This window comes from Camelus dromedarius, chromosome 2 (assembly GCF_036321535.1).
Source record: "Camelus dromedarius isolate mCamDro1 chromosome 2, mCamDro1.pat, whole genome shotgun sequence".
Classification (NCBI taxonomy): domain Eukaryota; kingdom Metazoa; phylum Chordata; class Mammalia; order Artiodactyla; family Camelidae; genus Camelus; species Camelus dromedarius.
The window spans coordinates 4,279,683-4,301,340 of NC_087437.1; the positions used below are offsets into that span (position 1 = coordinate 4,279,683).

At 37.9% G+C, this 21,658-nt stretch overlaps 1 protein-coding gene across 1 annotated transcript in view; it reads right to left on the minus strand.

Annotated features, from left to right (window-relative positions):
* The window catches only part of COL6A5 (collagen type VI alpha 5 chain), a 116,997-nt gene extending 99,395 nt beyond the window's left edge, over positions 1-17,602 (minus strand). The window contains exon 1 of the mRNA XM_064490805.1: positions 17,539-17,602. The gene's annotated coding sequence lies outside the window, so the exon portion shown is untranslated. The remainder of the gene's footprint in view (positions 1-17,538) is intronic.
* Between the last annotated feature and the right edge of the window lie 4,056 nt (positions 17,603-21,658).

Genomic DNA, 21,658 nt, shown 5'->3' on the forward strand with positions numbered 1-21,658 from the left:
ATATTCTAATACACCCTATATTTGACTTATTCATTAACTTAATTATTGGGACATAATTCACACCGTATAAAATTTAACCTTTAAAGTAGACAGTTTAATGTGTTTTAGTAGATTAACAGGATTTGCAGCCATTCTCACTAATACCAAAACATTTTCATGACCCTCAAAGAAACTCCATACCCATGAGCTGTTACTCCCAATTCTCCCCTTCCCAGAGTTCCCAGAAACCATTGATCTGCTTTCTTATTTATGGATTTACCCATTCTAGACATTAATATAAGTGGAACCATGTATTATGTGATCTTTTGTGTTTGGATTCTTTCATTTAACATAATGTTTTCAAGATTTATCCTCGTTGTGACATGCATCAGTACTTCATTCCTTTCATGCCTGAGTAATATTCCACTGTATGAATATACATTTAACAAATCTGTTCATCAGTTGGTGAATATTTGGGTTGTTTCTACTTTTTTTTGGCTATTATGAATAATGCTGCTATGAACATTCATGTACAAATTTTTGTGTGGGTATATGTTTTCATTGCTCTTGGGTAGACACCTAGGAGTAGAATTTTTGGTCTTATGGTAACTTTATGCTTAACACTTTGAGAAATTGCCAAATTGTTTTCCCAAGTGGCTCCATCATTTTACATTCCCACTGGTAAGGTATAAAGGTTCCAATTTCTCCACATTCTCCCCAACACTTGTTATTGTCCATTTACAGTAAATTTGATGATACAAAGGAACAGATCAACAAACTGGGAGGCACAGTGGTAAAAATCACCCGTCAAATAGAAAAAAATATTTTAAAAAAAATGAGGCTAGTTTAAGAGACTTCTGGGACAACATCAGACATACTAATGTTTGCACCATAGCAGTTCCAAAGGAAAAGAGAGAGAGAAAGGGGTAGATAACTTATTTGAAGTAGTAATAGCTGAAAAATTCCCTAACCTGGGAAAGGAAAAGGACAGCCAAGTCCAGGAAGCACAGAGAGTCTCAAATAAGATGAACCCAAAGAGATACACACACACACACATACACACATTGTAATTAAAATTAAATTAAAGATAAAGAGAGAATATTAAAAGCAGAAAAAGCAATTAGACGTGCAAGGGAACTCCAATTAAGTCTATTAGCTGACTTTTCAGCAGAAACTATGTAAGCCACAAGGGAGTGGCACAATATATTTAAATGAATGAAAGAAAAATAATCCACAACCAAGAACCCTCTATCCGGCAAGGTTATAATTCAGATTTGAACGAGAGATCCAGAGTTTTACAGATAAGCAAAAGCTGAAACAGTTCAGCACCACTAAACCAGTTTTACAAGAAGTGTTAAAGGAACATCTCGAAGTAGAAAATAAAATACCACAACTAGAAAGACAAAAATTGCTAAGGGAAAAATCTCATTGGTAAAGGCAAATATACAGTAAAGGTAATGGATCACTACTTATAAAGTTAGTAGGAAAGTGAAAAGACACAGTAATAAAACCATCTATAGCCACGATAAGTAGATTAGGGGTACACAAAACAAAAAGATGTAAAATATGATGTCAAAACATTAAATGTGTGGTGAGGGGAGTACAAAGGCAGGGTGGTCAGAATGTGTTTGAACTTAAGAGATTATCAACTTAAAATAATCACACACACACAGAGCTCATGGTAACCATAAACCCAAATCTATAATGGATATAAACACACAAGACAGCGAAAGGAATCCAAACATAACACTAAGGATAGTCATCAAACCACAAGGGAAGAGAGCAAAAGAAGAAGAAAGAAGTCATATCAAGCAACTTTTCTGACCAAAATGGTATAAGATTAGAAATCAACTACAAGGAGGGGGAGGGTAGAGCTCAGGGGTAGAGCACGTGCTTAGCATGCATACGTCCTAGGTTCAATCCCCAGTACCTCCAATTAAATAAATAAATAAACCTAATTATCTCCTCCCCCCAAAAAATCCCAAATCCATAAAACCCAAATTCATAAAAAAAAATTTTAAAAATCAACCACAAGAACTACAAAAAACACAAACAAGAGGAGGCTAAACAATATGCTACTAAACAGCCAATGAGTAAATCAAAGAAATAAAGCAGTGAATCAAAAACACCTGGAGAAAAATAAAAATTGAAACACATGATCCAAAATCTATGGGACGCAGCAAAAGTGGTTCTAAGAGGGAAGCTTATAGTGATATAAGCCTACTTTAGCAAACAAGAATAATCTCAAATAAACAAGCTAGCCTTATGCCTAAAATAACTAGAAAGACAAGAGCTAACAAAAGCCAATGTTAGTAAAGGAAATAAAAATAAGATCTGAGAAGAAATAAATGAAAAGGAGACTGAAAATAATAGAAAAAAATCAATGAAACTAAGCTCTGGTTCTTTGAAAAAATAAACAAAACTGATAAACCTTTAGACAAACTCATTAAGAAAAAGAAAAGAGAGCCCAAATCCATAAAATCATAAATGAAAGAGAACTTACAACTGACAACCGAGAAACAGAAAGGATCATAAGAGACTACTACAAACAACTCTATGCCAATAAAATGGACAACCTAGAAGAAATGGATGAATTCCTAGAAACATACAATCTCCCAAGACTGAATTAGGAAGAAATAGAAAATATGAACAGACTGATTACCAGTAATGAAATTGAATAAGTTATTTAAAAAAAACTCTCAACAAACAAAAAATCAGAATGAGACATTTTCACAGGTGAATTCTACCAAACAATTAGGGAAGAGTGAACACCTGTCCTTCTCAAAACATTACCAAAAATTGAAGAGTAAGGAATACTTTTGAACTCATTCTGTGAGGCTGGCATCATCCTGATACCAAAACCAGACAAGGGCACCACAAAAAAAGAAAATTACAGACCAATATGACTAATGAACATAGATGCAAAAATTCTCAACAAAATATCAGCAAACCAAATCTAACAATACATTAGAAGAATCATACACCGTGATCAAGTGGAATTTGTCCCAGGATGCAAGGATTTTTCAATATCTGCAAATCAGTCAATGTGATACAGCACATTAACAAATTGAAGAACAAAACCCATATGATCATCTCAATGCATGCAGAAAAAGCTTTTGACAAAATTCAACATTCATTTATGATTAAAAAAAAAAAACTCTTCAGAAAGTGAGTATAGAGGGAAACACATCTCAACATAATAAAGGCCATATATGGTAAGTCCACATAATGCTAACATCATACTTAATGGCGAAAAGCTGAAAGCATTTCCTCTAAGATCAGGGACAAGAGAAGAATGCACATTCTCATCACTTTTATTCAACAAAGTATTGGAAATCCTAGACACAGCAATTGGACAGGAAAAAAGAAATGAAGGAATCCAAATTAGAAAAAAGCAGTTAAAACTGTAACTGTTTGCAGATGACATGATACAATATATGGAAAATCCTAAAGATGCTCCCCCAAAACTATTAGAACTAATACATGGATTCAGTAAACTTGCAGGTACAAACTTAATATACAGACATCTGCTGTGTTTCCATACACTAACAACAAACTATCAGAAAGAGAAATTAAGAAAACAATGCCATTTACAATTGCATAAAAAAGAATTAAATACCTAGGAATAAGTCTAACCAAGTATGTATTCGGAAAACTGTAAGATATTGATGAAAGAAACTGAAGATGACAAAAACAGATGCAAAGATATACTGTGCAAAAGGATTAGAAGAATACTGTTAAAATGACTATACCTGGCAAGGCAATCTACAGATTCTGTGCAATCCATATCAAAATAAGCAATGACATTTTTCCCAGAAATAAAGTAAATTCCAAAATTTGTATGAAAATGCAAAAGGCTTCAAATAACCAAAACAGTCTTGAGAAAGAACAAAGCTATAGGTATCACCCTCCTTGATTTCACACTACACTAGAAGTTACAGTCATCAAAACAGTACGGTATTGGCACAAAAACAGACACATGGATCAATGGAAAAGACAGAGCCCAGAAATGAACCCACACTAACATGGTCGATTAATTGATGACAAAGGAAGCAAGAATATACAATGGGGAAAAGACAGCCTCTTCAGTAGCTGATACTGGGAAAACTGGACAGCTACACACAAAAGATTTAAACTGGACTACTTTCTCATATACCATATACAAAAATAAGCCCAAAATGGGTTAAAGACTTAAATGGTAAGACCTGAAACCAAAAGACTCCTTAGCAGAAAACATAGGCAGTTCACAGTTTGACATAGTCTTAGCAATATTTTTTGGATATGTCTCCTCAAGCAAGGCCAACAAAAGCAAAAATAAACAAATGGGACTACATAAAACTAAAAATCTTTTGCACAGTGAAGGAAACTATTAAAAATTTAAAAATTAAATTAAAATTAAAGGCAGCACAGTATGGGAGAAGATATTTGTAAACCATATATCTGATAAGGGGTTAATATTCAAAATACTATTTTCAAATATATTCAAAATATTCAAAAGAACACATACAACTCAATATCAAAAAATACAATTAAAAAATTGACACAGGAACTGAATAGACATTTTCCAAAGAACACAGAGAGATGGCCAACAGACAGATGAAAAGATGATCAACATCTTTTGACAGGGAAATGCAAATCAAAGCTACAATGAGATAGCACCTCACATCTGTCAGAATGGCTATTATCAAAAAGACAATACATAACAAATGTTGACAAGGATGTGGAGAAAGGGGAACCTTCGTGCACTGTTGGTGGGAATGTAAATTGGTGCAGCCACTGTGGAAAACAGTATGACGTTTTCTCAAAAAATTAAAAATAGAACTACCATACAATCCATCAAATCCACTTCTGGCTATTTTTCTGAGGAAAACAAAGCACTAATTCAAAAAGAAATATGCACCCCCATGCTCATTGCAGCATTATTTACAATAGCCAAGATATGCAAGCAATCTAAGATTTCACAACCGATGACTAGATAAAGAAGACATGGGTTACATATACAATGGCATATTACTCAGCCATAAAAAGGAATGAAATCTTGCCACTTGTGACAATCAATACAGTTGATATGCCCAGTTTGGATGATAAATTATGTGATCATTAAGAGTGGTGTGCCAAGGGCAGGGTGGTGGGAGCAGTCTGGACTAAAGGTAGGCATAAAGGGGTGTGTGGAGACTTTAAAAAAAATAATAAAATACAGTTGACCTGCTTTTTATCATCCCAATGAGCTAGCAATTCTAATCAATGTCAGTAACGATCTGCTTCTTCCTGGCTGCCTGGACCACTTCCACCACATCTCCATGTTGGTAAAACAGCTGATACACATCCCCATCCCTGGAGATAAAGCTCGTACCAGTTTGGACATACTTATGCATAAGAAAACGTCTGGAAGAATAAGTCATAATTTATGATGGTTGAATGCCAAGAGTCTCCATCTTAAAACTAAGATAGTTTAGCCTAAGCTAAAATATAGCCCCAACATAGCACAAATCTGAGGAATCCAAGAATAAATCTGAAATTGTATGCCAAACTTGTAAATGATTGTTTTTTCTTAAAACTCGAGTAGCAGAGTTATAAACAACAGGCATTAGAGTTCAGGAACAATTGTCTCGGCACGCTTTCTGGCTGGATTATTCCTGAAGCCACTGTGTTACAGATGCTTCTTTGCAACTGATGTCTGGTGAAGAGCATACTATTTGGAGATCTTTTTTTCCTTAAAACTTCCTTTTCTCTTCATTCTGTCTATGGTCCTTGTCATGTCTCGCATGAAGGTAGTTTAATGTAAATACCTTCTCTTAAAATTTTCAACTGACCATTGACATCCCCCCTTGTTACAAATGGTCCTGAAATACGAAGAATTCAAAAATAGGACATTTTCCCTAAAAAGTTCATGGGCAAAATGGAAGTAAGTAAGTAAAAGTAAAGTCCAGTTCATAAAGATAAACTTTTTTTTTAACATCGTGAGCGCAAATACACTAAGCCAAGGGTCAGCAAACTTTCCCTGTAAAGAACCAGATAGGAAGTATTTTAGGATTTGTGTCCAACACAAGTATTCAGTTCTGTTCTTGCAAACTCTTGTTCTCGTTCAGCCACAGAAGGAGAAGCAGATACATAAGCACGGTTGCAGGACTGTGTTAGGACTTCTGTGGTCCTCCCACTTAGGGACCCCTCCCATCATAACAAAATAAATTAAAAATCACCTTTAAATAGCTTTAGATACTTGAATTATTTTTTTGTTTTAGGCAAAATTTAATAGACTTTTGTGGAAAAAAATAGACTTGTGTGGGCCCTAACATTGCATTTTTTTCTGATGTGAGAAAAATATTAAATATTTTTGACCCTAAAAGTTTGATATTTATTTTTCCTTCTGACTTTTAAAGAAATTAAGGCATTTCATGGCTTCTAAAAGTCCTATGGGCCCCATTCATTCTGCCTGCTGTACCTAGTAGATAAGTTGGCCCTGTGAGGCTGTGTTTCAATAAAACTATGGGTGGAGGAGCGTACACCTAGTAGAGCGTATGCTCAGCATGCTGGGTTCAATCCCCAGCACTTTCATTTAAATACATAAATAAAACTAATTAACTACCCGCCCCCCGCAAAAAGAGCTATGTTTGGCGGCAGGCTACCAACACTGCACTAAATAATTTTACAAGTTTAGTATTATGATATAATCTCTATCATTCTGCCTGGTATTCGTTTTTAAATTTTAAAAACAATTGTTGATGCAATTATTCTTCCTAAATGTATCTACTTCATCCATACCTTATTAATATTCATATTAGCTGTTAATCTACTTCCTTACTTATTTTTTATTTGAAAGTCCTTAATAATTATCGCTGACCAGTTGCATAGTACTTCACTATATTAATGTATCCTAATTTATTCAACCAATTCTCTATAGATGGATATTTAGATTGTTTCCAATTTTTTCACAGTTCTAAACAATGTTGCAATAAACCTCCCAGCACAGTGGGAGAAGTATTTTTATAGGATGACTTATTAGGGGTGGAAATTCTGCATCAAAGGGAATGTCTATCTAAAATTACTATCGATATTAAACAATTGCAACAAAAAAAGGTTACGTTAAATTATATTTCCCCCAGGAACATATGGGAGTCCTTATGTCCTCATCTCATCACACATTTTTTAGATTTTGGAACCCTGATTGCAGGGAGAAATTCATATTACACATGGTTCTTCGCATTTCTAGTTACTAGTGAGCCTAGGAATTATACTTCTCCTCTGAACTGTCTACCTAAGACCCTTCACAGCCATCTCTCCTCCTAAGTGTCTGTCTGGTAGTGATCTGGATACAGTCTTCACATTTATGAATATACACAGTCCTGGAAGTTTTATATTCTTTGTGGCTATTGTAGATGGAATCTTTTCTTCTACTCATTTTACTAAATAATTTTTACTGGCCACTTTACTGAAATTTCTTGTTGACTCATCTAGACTTTTCTAGTATATCCTTATTTGAAACAGAAATAATGATTACTTTGGCTCCTCCTTCTAAAATGTCTATATTCTTATATTATCTTATACTATTACACTGACCAGAACTTTGACAACAATGTTAAATAATGGTGGTCCCAATGTTTCTAACTTACTGGTAATATTTCAAGTGTTTCACCTTTAAGTGTGATATCCTGGCAGTTGGTTTGTAATATATATTTCTAACCATGTTAAGAAAATATCCCATCTTCTCATTTAAACCTCAGATTTAAGAAAATCAAGAACAGCTACTAAAAAAACCCCCAGCTACTAAATATTACCCAATGCCTTTTCAGTATCTACCGCAATTACCATGTATGCTTTTTCTTTTATAATCTAATGGTATGTTGATCTTCAACAAAATATTAGTAATTGATTAGAGTTCTTAATATTTACTATTCTTGAACAAACTCCACTTAGTCATCCTGTATTCTGTTTTATGTGCTATTGGACTTTACTTGCTAATGCCCGATTCAGGAAATTCGCATCATTGTTCGGAACTGAGGAATGCCTGTCTTTTACTTCCTGTCAACTATCTTTGGTTTTGTATCAGTTCTCCTGGATTCCTAAGGATGATTTGGAAGCTGCTCTTCTTTCTCTTTGCTTCAAAACATTTTTTAAGGTAAGAATTAATTCTTTGTTCAAATGTTCCAATGTCCCCCAAATACATTTTATAGTTGAGATTTTTGAACCAGTATCCGTCAAAGTTCGCATATTGTGTTTGCTTCTAACATCTCTGTAACTTCTTTTATTCTGGGACATTCCTCTGCATCTTCTTTCATAACATTGACTTTTTATGGAGTCCAAACCTTTCTTTGTATAAAGCGAATCACAGTCTGGTTCTCATTATTTCATCCTTGTGTCATTTTATTTAGTCTTCAACCTCTAGATTTCCCATAAATGAAAGTGAGGTCTAGAAGCGTGATTTGCCTTGGAGTGAACGTATGTCAGCAAGAGGCGCCTTAGGTGACGCTGTATCGCCTTAGGTAAGCTCCTGATGTGAGATTTCCCACCTGAGTAAGCCTCGCTTTAGCCTATTTTGTTAAAACGTAGTGACTGACAAGGTTCCTCATTGTGAAGTCCTTTATTTCCCACTTTCCAATTAATAAGTCATCTGTGGAATGATTTATGTCACCATCTGACTATAATGTTCTCCAACATTTAACAGAATGATTTTATTATCCACTGATGTTCCTTTCCCAATCCATTATTACATTGGTGGTTTCAGGAATCTGAGAATGTGGTAATATTGCCCTTTTTTGGAATATACTGAGGTTTCCCTTGTGACTGAATTTAGGCTCACTTTTTTAAATGATTAGTGGATGCTTGAAAAGAAAGTATGTTTTTCCTGATGTTACAAAATTTATTAATAGTCTATTGGATCATCCTTATTTATTTTTGCCTGTCTCATCTCTCGAGAACTAAAGTAAGTACATCAGTGTTTCCTTCACACTGTATTTTCATCAATTCTCTTTTATTTCCTACATTTTAGCTTTATATAGCTCTATACCATACTAGTTATTTCCTAAGGTTGTGATAGTAATATCTTCATCGTGGACTGTAGTCTTCATTTGTTTATCCTTACAATGTGACCTTTGATAACAGTTTGCACCATCCCTAGATCAGAAGCTCAGTCAGTGCTTTGGGTCACTGTTGCATCTCCAGACTTTACTGGTACCTAGGCAGTAGTTAGTACTCAATACATATTAGTTTTTATTTTTTATGTTTAAAAAAATTTTTACTGAAGTGTAGTTGACTTACAATGTTAGTTTCAGGTATCAGCAAAATGATTCAGTTAAACATGTACATGCATATGTATTTTTCCTTTTCAGATTCTTTTCCATTATATGTTATTACAAGAAATTGAATACAGTTCCCTGTGCTATACAGTAGGTCCTTGTTGTTTATCTACTTTGTATATAGTAGTGTGTATGTTAATCCCCAACCCCTAATTTATCCCTTCCTACCCTTTCCCCTTCGGTAACCAGTTTCTTTTTTATGTCTGTAAGTCTGTTTTTGGTTTGCAAATCGAATTTGTATTTTGGGGGCGGGGATTCCACATATAAGTGATATGATGTTTATCTTTCTCTGTCTGACTTACTTAATATGATAATCTCTAGGTCCATCTTTGGTTTTTTTAAAAAAGAAGCAAAAACAGAAAAAGAAAGAGAGAGAAAAGAAAGGGAAGGAAGTTAAAAAAGCACTCAGCAGGCCTCACTTAATACATTTTTTATTGCTCTCAGTATTATCTGGTATAACATTATAATCCCTGTTTTCTCTTGGTATATCATTAATATCAATTATCAAATCTCTTTATTTTAGATATATCCCTAGTAGAGAGCATTTGGCTGAATTCATCTTTTTGATCTGACCTGGGAATATTTTCAAGAGGGGAATTTAAACTCAATTTTATGTCATAAAATATGTCTTGGCTTACTTCTGCCACCCCTATTTTATATATTATTCTCTACTTTTCCCTACTGGTTTCTTTTTATTGAAGTACATTTGATTTACAGTGTTGTGTTAATTTCTGGTGGACAGCACAGCGATTCAGTTTTACATTTATATACATATATTCTTTTTCATTATAGGTTTCTTATACTATATCCTTTCTTGCAAGAATTAGAATTCATACTTTGTGATCCCAATACCACAGGTATTTTCACTTTATTTCTAAGTTTAAATAGAAGTAATGCACTCTAGAAGTACACATATATTCTTGGGTTCTTTATTTTGATTGATCTTTCTGCCATCAAAAGCAACCAGATCAGCTCTGTCCAGGAGAAATGGAACGCAAGCCAAGGAAGTAATTTAAAAGATTTTAGTAGCCACATTAGCAAAGAAATAGGTGAAATTAATTAAATAATATCTTTTACTTAACCTAACGTATCTAAAATATAATTTTAATATATTATCAATATGAAAATTAGTAATGAAATACTGCACATTCTTTTTTCATGCTGAGTTCTCACAATCTAGTGTGTATTTCACTCCTATGGTGGGTCTCAATTCAGACCCACCATGTTGCAAGTGGTCAACAGCCATGTATGGTGAGTGGCTACCACACTGGTCACGCACAGAAAATGACAATGTTTAGGTCCTCAACCCAAAGCCTTCCACCCCACTGCTCCAGGCCAAGGAGAGCAGTATCTTAGCACATCCATCGTCCTTACAACATACACCAGGTAGGAAGTGCTGGGCTGGATGACTTTTAGGAAGTGGTTCATTAAGACAGTGCTTCTCAATCACCTCACACCAGTCGGAATGGCTGTTATTAAATAGTCCACAATCAACAGATGCTAGAGAGAGTGTGGAGAGAAAGGAACCCTCCTACACTGTTGATGGGAATTTAAATTGGTGCAGCCCCTTTGGAAAACAATATGGGGGTTCCTTAAAAAACTAAAAATAGACAACATATGATCCAGCAATCCCATTTCTGGGCATATATCTGGAGAAAACTCTAATTCAAAAAGATACATGCACTCCAATGTTCATAGCAGCATTATTTTACAATAGCCAAGACATGGAAACAACCCAAATATCCATCAACAGATGACTGGATAAAGAAGATGTGGTGTGTGTGTGTGGGGGGGTGTGTGTAGGGGTGTGTGGGGGGGGGTGTGTGTGGGTGGTGGAATATTACTCAGCCATAAAAAAGAATGGAATAATGCCATTTGCAGCCATGTGGTTGGACCTAGAGATTATCATATTAAGTGAAGTAAGTCAGACAGAGAAAGATAAATATCATATGACATCACATATATGTGATCTAAAAAAATGATACAAATTTAATTTATAAACCACAAGTAGACTCAGGGACATAGAAAACAAACTATGGTTACCAAAGGGGAAAGGGCGGGGGAGGGATAAATTAGAAGTTTGTTATTAACAGATACACATTACTACATAAAAATAGATAAACAACAAGGACCTACTGCATAGCACAGGGAACTACATTCAATTTCTTGTAACAACCAATAATGGAAAAGAAACTGAGTTGCTTTGCTGTACACCTGAAACTAACATTGTAAATCAACTACACTTCAATAAAAACTAAACTAAACTAAAATAATAATGTTAAAAAAAAAAAGACAGTATTTCTCAAGCTTTAATATGCACAAGAATTACCTGGGCATCTTTTTAATTTTTTTAACATTTTTTAATTGCGTTATAGTCATTTTACAGTTTTGGGTCAAATTCCAGTGTAAAGCATCTTTTTTAAATGCAGGGTCTGATTCAGTAGTTCTGGAGTGGGCCCTGAGATTCTGCATTTTTAACAATCCCTTAAATTAGGATGCTGGTCTTCTGAAAACACTTTGAGTTAGTAAAAGATTAGGTTATATCTACTGAGGTGTGACATAACTGAGAATCTCTTTCTGATACCTTTTCAACTAGCCACCTAGAGCAATCGAAATCAGTGCTAATAGAAATAGAACACAAGGCATATACAGAATGTGACTGTAGAATCCTTGGGTCTCATTCCTTTTGTTTTCCCTCTTAGCTCTTTGCCTCTGAGTTATTATCTTCTGGAATCTGATGTTATGGAGATAATTCATATGGCTAGCCGAATTTATTTTTAATTTTTCTGCCTGGAAGTTTACCAATTGTCCTCAATAACATCATGATAATTTTTGTTTTTGTTTTCTGGAATATAACGAGGTTTTTGATCCTGCCAGATGTTCTTTTACTTTGGGAAAGTTTTCATCGAATTCCATATTTCCTCAATTAGAAGATTTTTTCACATTCAGTCTTAAACTGATTAATAACTTGTAAGTAGATTGTTTATTTAATAATTTATTGTTTCTTTTTATTCCCCCAAAAGCTATTTTGTTTTTTTATTTTTTTAATTTTATTTTATCGAGTTATAGTCAGTTTACAATGTTGTGTCAATTTCCAGTGCAGAGCACAATTTTTCAGTTATACATGAACATACATACATTCATTGTCACATTCTTTTTCACCGTGAGCTACCACAAGATCTTGTGTGTATTTCCCTGTGCTATACAGAATAATCTTGTCTTTCTATTCTATATATACCTGTCAGTATCTACAAATTTCGAACTTCCAGTCTGTCCCTTCCCACCCCACTCCCCCTCCGGCAACCACAAGTTTGTATTCTATGTCTATGAGTCTGTTTCTGTTTTGTATTTATGTTCATTTGTCTTTTTCCTTTTCTTTTTTTTTTCCCCTCAGAAGCTATTTTGAAATTAATGGTACATCTTGAAATTAATGATAGTTTGAGATCAAATACGTTTTACATTTATTTCAGTTCCTTTTGGTCTCTTTTCTTTTTCCCATGAAGTCCACATAGTCCTATGCTGTTTCTCTGTTGTTTTCCATCACTATTACTCTCTTTCACCAGTTTTTCCCTCTGCGACCTGTGAAATTTTTCCCCAAGCTGGCAAAATGCTGATTGGAACCCAGGCAGGTGGGCTCTAAGTCCAAACTCAGTTTTCCACACGGCTGACTTACATCTAGCTGTTTCTAGTTCGGGTTTGGGTTTTGTAATGGTCTTATTCTCCTTCTGTGCCTTCCTTGGCTTTGCCTTTCACTATCTCTTGCATTTTTTTGCGCTCTTTCTTTACAAAACCTGTTTTCTCTGACACCTTAGAGTTTGGAGTCATTTTCTTCTGTTTCCTGGAATAATTCTTCATCTTTGTTTTGCATGTAACATAAATATTTCCTTGTTTATTGGAAGTGTTTTTGCATTAGACCCATACTGGTGCTATGGGTTTTCTGTGCAGCCTCTGAGTGTGTGTGGGGGGTGGCTGTTTGAGGTAGGAGTGTGAGATGAGGGCAGTAAAGTTTGGATCCAACAGAAGTTGGTCCTGTACATTTCACGTTCATGGTTCTCAGCTATTTTGTAGTTTATTGCTATTAAGAACAGACATTTTCCTCTCATTATACTTTTGGCTGCTTGTTACTACTTATAGAGAAGCTATTGATTTTTTTTTCTGGATTTATTTTGTCATCAGGAATCTCAACTAACTCAATTAATTTTCCGTTGTTTCTTTTAGTTATGGTCCACCTGGACCAACAAGCATTTACGTGTTTCTTATTATGTGTCATGATTCTTTGTCTTTATCTTTACAACGTCTTTGTGAGGTGAGTGCTACTACTTGCCCATAAGACAGGAGAAGATAGTAATGTTAAATGTCTTACCCATGTTCACACAGCTAGGAAGGGATGAAATGTTGATTGGAACCCAGGTAAGTGGGATCGTAAATCATTCTACCATTTGCAAATTTTGATTATGTTATCTCTCAAATTTGTGCGTTTTTAACAAGTGCACAAATTTGTTTTCTTACTTAATTGTAATCATTGAAATAAAGTATGTGGAGTCACCTTAACTTTCTCATTTCTTCTACAACCTGCACCCTCTCCATGAAGGAGATGAACGGCGTGTCAGGAAAGCTGAGGTCTAGGGTAGCTCTGTACTAACTGGGCATGAGCTCTTGGGCAAGGTTTTAATAATCCCAAGCCTCAACTTTCTCATCAGTGAAGTGGTAATAAAAAAAAAAAAAGTAGATGTGTTTATGTGTTTAACTTTGGATATCACTGTGAGATTTAAATACAACCACTTTAATAAACTGCTTCAAGACCTAGACAGAGATACCATTATTACCACAATATCACATTCAGAGTACTTCTCCTCCAAGGGGCTGTCCGCTTGACTTGAACATCCTCAAGCCATCGAGTTGCCTAGAAACTTCTATTGTTCCATTTTCTCTTCCACCTTCTATTCCTCAGTGCACACACACGTGCAAACCACTACCCACCACAACCACGGTCACTTGCTCTTCTCCAAAGAACCATTCTTGTCCCGCATCCATGCTGCGGAGGCCTCTAGCTGCCTCCCTATTACCTGATGTTCCACCTTTCTTTATTAAGAGAACCTCCATACCAAGAGATGGATGGGGCAACATGCTCAGCAATAAGAACATAGTTCCAAACCTCCTTTGTAGCAAAGGTTAGCTGATGAAATATACACAGAAAGTAGATGGCCCAGCAGAAAAGTAGGTCTTTGTGCACAGTACTTGTGCCCATAATACTGATGAAGAAACTGAGGGTCAGAGCGGTAATACAGCTTGTCTCAAAACTGGAGGTCTCTCTGCCTGCAGAGATATGCTCTTTCCACTGCCCTACACTGCCTTTACAAAGATCTCTTCTCCTATTCTTGGCTCTTCGTGTCCCTTAATATCTTCCAAAATGATGATTAGCTAATCACGTTAAGGGAGAAGGTTCAGGGTGTCACCTGGGACCCTCAAATAATTTGGAATTTTACAACAGCCTTTCAGAGACTAAGTCTTGAATCACAGTATGCCCCCAAAGAGTGGCTTGAAGGATCAGAATTCAGACAAGTCAGAGGAACCTAGGGCAGTACCATTGGGCACTGGAGATTGACAGGGGTGACAGATGCTCACAACTGTGACACGCACCACCAGCTGGCTCTTCCTTAGAAGCTGGCATGCATTTTGCTTGTATCTTAGGCTCCAGTTTTACTCAGTACCCACCTCCTCCTCCTCTGCAGAGAGGACCTGGATCTGAGATCCTATGAAATAGACAGGAACATCCTAAAAGCACACTGCAATGCAATGAAAAGGACACATCTCAGGGGAGTTTCTGTCCTCTATTGTCAGAGCTAAAGGGTAGATACTCCCGGACTCAAAATTCTTCCCTTCTAAAAGGTGATTTGAACTTGGAGGAGGAAAATCACAACATCCAATAACATGAAAACAAGACCTAGGTTGTAAATCTCCTACTTCGTTACAGAAGGAGGCTGAGTACATGCTCTTTGAATACTTAGGAACAAGCATGTGCAGTCATGATTCAGGCGAATATTTACCGTGGCAAACTGTATTTTCACAGGCCTGTGACATACCTAGCAGTGGCTTCCAATTTCACCAACACGTCCAAAGCTGATTTGAAACAGAAGTTAGTCTTTGAAATCTGTGAACAAGGCTTTTAGATGTTTTAACTTAAAATGTGCATACATAATTAGTGATAGGATCGTGATATTAAGTATTTTCTCTGTTTTAACATATTAATAAGGATTCAGTGTGACAACCATACAGCAGGTAGGGAACTCTGGGGAGATACTGTGGGATGCTGCCAGCAAGTGCTACCTCAAAACTATACATCCTGCCTCCAAAACTCAAAAACAAAAACAAAACAAAAACCATACATCCTTATGTGTACAATGGATACTACTCAACCATAAAAAAATAATAAAATAATGCCATTTGCAGCAATATGGATGGACCCAGAGATTATCATTCAAAGTGAAGTAAGCCAGAAAGAGAAAGAAAAATACCATAGGGTATCACTCATATGTGGAATCTTTAAAAAAAAAAAAAAAAGACAAATGAACTTATTTACAAAACAGAAAGAGACTCACATAGAAAGCAAACTTATGGTTACCAGGGGGGAAAGGGAGTGGGAAGGGATAAACTCGGAGTTCAGGATTTGCAGACACTTACTACATATAAAATAGATAAACAGCAAGTTTATACTGTATAGCTCAGGGAACTATATTCAATGTCTTATAATAACCTATAATGAGAAAGAATATGAAACAAATATATGTGCACATGTATGACTGAACCATTATGCTGTGCACCAGAAATTGACACAACATTGGAAACTGACTATACTTCAATAAAAAAATTTTTAAGATAAACCATACATCCCGTATCCACCCATAGATGAGAGGAAAACAGAAATTTGCATTTGCTCCAAAGTTTCCAAATGAGTCAGTAGTGGATTTAGATTTAATATTTAAATTAAGCCACCCAAAGATTAGACAAAGGAGAACCAAACAACACAACTGACACCAGACCAATCATAGAACCTTCATCATCCAGTATTTCATGAATGGGGTCCCTGGTTCATCAGCAGAAACTGTTCAGAAACTTGCAGAATGGGGAACCACATGATTTGGGTATACATGGCATCCATATTTGTTTCTAAGGAGCTTCCCCAAAGCAATGGATTTCTTCTCCGAGTTTGTACAAGGCAGCTTGCTGTGGCATTGGACTCCTCAGAGAAGACAACTAATTGTCTCTCTCACTTTGATTCTTAAGAAATCTCAGGGACTCTATTTATTCTATTCATAAAATATATCACAGCATGCAAATATCAGTACAAAGATCAAAAAATGTGTCTTGCCAATGTGAAAGTGAAGCTTTTTTTTCCTTTAAGATTTCCTTCAGAACTCTCAAAATAAATACCTCTTCCAAAATATCTATGCTGGCATTCCAGGTTAACAACAAGAACAAAAATCAACTTCAGAAGGCACACTTAAATACCTAAAGCCAAAATAAAAGTGCGGTATGAAGCACTACACCAAATTACAAAGATCTTGGTTAAGAAAAAAATACACCAGTTTGGAGATCCTAAGAACCAGTAACTCCCTCCTTCATTTTGATAGAACCTTGCACATAGAATAAACTCAGAAATGTTTGTTAACGCCAGTTAAGTGCTGTTTTGAGGAAAGCTCAAAGATGTTAGTTCGCAGTTTGAAACAGAATAGCAATCCCCACCAACCATGAGTATTTCAAAGTTCTTGTTAGGCAATTTCTGAATATATCCCTGTATCTAATGCCTTATGGCTCAGGGTCCCTGCACCCACCTCTGTTTATTTGCCGGTTCCTGCGTGGGGTGAGGGGCCCAAGTGCTAGCCTAAATGACCTGTATGTCATTGGTTATCAAACTTCAGCTGCATAAGAATCTCCAGGGGGGCTTGTTAACACACGCATTTCAGAGCCCATCCCTCCCCGCCCCGGAGATTCGGGCTCAGCAGGTGCGGGGTGGGGCCCGTTAATTCGCAGTTCTAACAAGGTCCCAGGGTATGGAGCTGCTTCTAGTCCTTGGACCACACTTTCGATAGCCCTGCTCCAAGGTCCTTTCCAATTCTAAAAACCCAGTCTCAACCTTTTGCAAAATTCCTTGAAGTCCGGGATATAGGGCGTCCTCCAGGTGCGAAATCATCAGAATGTACTCACGCCTAGGCACCTGTCCTCCTCCGCCCCCTTCAGGTCCCAAACCCCCGCACGCCGCACTCACCGAGCTTTCCTGGGGTCTGGGGCCACTGAGAACCCCGCAGAGTACCCCAGCTCCCCGAGGGCTGCAGGAGCGCCGGGGCGCAGTGCCCGCGCGCGGCCGGCCGGGGAAGAGCGCGGAGCCGGGAAGCGGCCGGGAAGCCGCAGGTGGTACCCGGCGCGCAGCGCCCGCGCGGCTCTTTAAAGCCGGCGCTGACCCTTGACCTCAGCTTGCAGGCTGACGATGAACTCCTCCCGCGTTTCATGCGAGTGTCCGGAGACGCTCCAGCTGTTGGCTCTGACGAGGCGTTTCGGGGGAAGACGGGGGCTGCCAAAAAAGAACTTGGGAAGGCAGTTTCTCAGAAACCTAGGGCAACCTTTATCTGCTGGCCGCTGAGTTGAGGCCACCGCTGCTACTGGGCTGAGGACTGGCCGGCCATTTGGCTCCAGCGGGTTCCTCAGCGGTTTCCTCCGCTACCCTGCAGAGAACCAGAGGACAGTCTCGAGGGCGGGGGCTGGGGGGAGGACAGGGCGATGTCCCGAAGCGGAGGTCGGAGAGGGACCAGAGAGCGCACCTGTACAGGTAGCAGGAGCTGCCCTGCAGCGCCCTGGAACGGGAGCCAGGGAAGTGGGGCAGGCATCAAAAATCAAGTTCTGATTTCTCACAGAGATGACAATGAAGAACTTGAAGGCTTTTTTTTTTTTTTTAACTGTAGGTAAATTACACCACAACAAAACAACTTAAGAAACCTAATGACAGTAGTGGATATAATAAATCAAATTTAAAAACAATCTGAGACCATACTGACGCTAAAAATTGTAAATAAATCAATGGAGAGAAGGAGCAAAAGACCTTCTTTATCACAGAATGCCAACTAATAAATGTACAAGGAATGATAAAGTTAAAACAGCAACATTTTCGAGGCTATCATCATAACTGGGCAAAAGAGGCATTAAGATTTTTGATGAAAATTTGCTGGAGAACAAGATTTTTATACAGATTACTTTTTTAAACTGAAGTATAGCTGAGTTATAATGTTCTGTCAGTTTCTGGTCTACAGCATAGTGATTCAGTTACACATAGATATTCTTTTTCAGATTCTTTTTCATTGTAAGTTATTTTAAGATGTTAAATGTATTTCCCTGTGCTATACAGTAGGAATTTGTTGTTTATCTAGAGGGGCTTTTTTTAATGTTTGTTTGTTTGTTTGTTTGTTTCTCATGGACATGGACCCACAGTTGGGATTTTATAGGTAAACATGTTCCCAGCTTGTGCAGTTGGATTCAATCTTTTATTTGTTTTAGTCTGTTGCTGTAGCCTGCCTGCTTCTCGGCTGTCCACGAAGAGACATGGGGAAATTACTTACACTGATGAAAGTTTATTAAAAGGCCAAGAGGAAACATGAGAGGTGGGAGCCCCCGCCTTGCTCAGCAAGGACCTCTGGGGCACTAGGCTTCTTGATTCTGGAACTGCTCCTTAAGTTAATCAGGAAGTTTCCAGGTGTATCTGAGGAAGAATGTGGTTGGAAGGATGGAAAGAGGGAAGTTGAACGAGGGCTGTCGGGACCTTTTCCTTTGACTATTATTTTTTTAACCAAGGGAACACAAATATGTGTGAACTTGTAACTGGTTTTCTTTTTGCTTTTTACTAATAAGGAGGAAATGGTTTTCCCCAGAAGACAGTGTATTTGCTCTAAGCTAAAGGTGACCTAGACTTCTGGAATCTACTTAAAACAGTCAGGAAGCCAGGGGGTTCTGCACAGGACACCCTCAAATGCTCAATTTGAACACAGTTCTGTTCAGTTGGGGGGGGAGGTCTCCTCCTGGTCCTCAGGGGTCAGCACCCCCAAACCTGCCTGACCTGGTTCCTCCCTCTTAAGGTTTTCCTCTCATGTGTGTGTGTGTGTGTGTGTTGGGGGGGTGGGAGGTGTGCTGAGTATCCATGGTCCCTGGCAGCGCCCACCAGACCTGTTCTGACTGTCAAACTTGGCCCCGCTCAGTAGTCCCCCAAGATATGTCATGAGAACAGAGACCACAACCCAACAAAAGCAAAATGGCGGGGAGAGGTGGGCGGCTGCACTCCTGGTACACCACCACCTAGCATCATTTCTGGAACATAATCAGAAAAAAAACCTCAAGATGCCAAAGAATGGTTTCCCCACTTGAGGTGCACGCCACACCCCACCCCAAGACTCAACCTTTAACATCAGCAGGTCTCAGGTCCTGTCCGGGCAAGGTCAGAACGTGGGGCCTCAGGGACCAAATACCGTTGCAGTTCCCACTTGTGCCGGGCCTCGGGGGGAGCTGTGCTCACGCTGTGTCCAGACATCCCCAGCTGACAGAGACTAGTTAGTTGAGTCGTTCTTTTCCAACCAAGAGTGAAATCCCCAGGGAGGGAAGGAGGCTGACTTCACTTCAGGAGAAGGGTGGGGTTCTCCCCTTCCAACTACAGCAGCAGCATTTAAATAATGTTAGCACAACAGGAAGCTGGCTTTTTGGAGTAACTTTTCTGGAAAGTATTATTGTGGGAATGTTTTTTACAATTGAGGTTTCACAATCATACAGTCATATAAAAGTGACTTTGGGGGTTGACAGCCTTTTCCAGAGAGCTCAACCCTTCTTTTTCCTTTCTTCTGTTTGTAAAATTCAAACAAGTCTTTTCCCTAAAGAAATTATAATGCAAAATCTGTCCTCTACTGAGAATTACATTTACTCTACTAAGGATGCATAAATTTGTTTCATAAAATAAGGGTTTTTTTTTTTTCTCCTTTTTTGTTTTTAATTGAAATATAGTCAATTTACAATGTGGTGTCAACTTCTGGTGTACAACATAATGTTTCAGTCATACATATACATACATATATTCCTTTTCATATTCTTTTTCATTATAGGTTACTACAAGATACTGAACATAGTTCCCTGCGCTATGCAGAAGAAACTTGTTTATCTAGAAAGTAGGAGTTTTAAGCTGAACTTTTGAAGGAATTTAAGATACTAAAACCACCACATTTTCAATTTCTTCACACAGAAAATAGATTAATTGGACTTATATTTATCTGGCTTTGGTATTGAATAAAAGAAAAGAAATCCAGAGTTTCAAAATTGTGGTAAGGATATTCAGTGTTTTCCCAGAATTCATCATTAGTTACATTTCTTTTTCATTAGCTCAGCCACTACAGTCTGCGGTTTCTGCAACTGTTTTAAGTAAGGAGATAACTATTAGACTGAGTACAGCAACTGTGCTCTACTCTGCACTTTTTAATTCTCACAGAGAAATATTATTTCCAAAACTGTGGAACCCATACTATAAGAAAGGACACAGGATGATCTGCGGCCAGAGATGATTTAAATGAAGTGATGGAATTTCTCCCTGGTGCAATCAGAATTATTAGAAGAAGCGGGGGGAAAGTAAGCACTTCTCTCACCAACTGACCGTGTATCACTCTATTGTGCCTGTACACCAGTAGGTAAAATAATCGATAAACAAAATGCAATATTGATAATGAACTTTCTTGTTTCTGTATTAAACTATGTAGGAATCTGGTATACCTTCTTTTCTCTATGTGAAGCCATACTGAGAACAAGGGGGGATTGAAACATAGGAAAAACAGCATGATGATCATGGATTTCTGCTCCTGATTCAAAGTGGGCAAGAAGGAGAATTTTGCCCCGAGTTTCTCAGCCTGTCAGATTTTCAAAGACCAACCAAACTAGGAGCCCAGGCACTTGGGGTAGAAATCAGCTTCATCATGGAAGGTACTGAGGCAAAGCCCAGGCAACATATTGATGTAGATGCAACTCGTCTTTGATGTCCCATAATCATTGTCCTTTGCATCCTTTCAGGCCCCAGCCCTCCCCCGATATGTCATCCCCAATGTTCACCCTAGTGCTGTCGAGGGTCAGAGCTGTTGACCTCCAGTCAAGAGTCAAGTGGAGGGGCCTTCAGGAGGACAAAGTACGCCTCTCCTGTAGTACAAACGCCCCCGACTCCCTCTACAAGCATCCTTGGACTTGCAGCTAGGACGCAAGCCCAGGAGAACAACGAGGAAGAGAGGGATGCTGAGCTATAGCTGAGCACAGAGCACAGAGCAGCAGGCCAGCCTCAAGTGTCCAGCTGGAGTCTGAACTTTGGACTGCTTACCAGT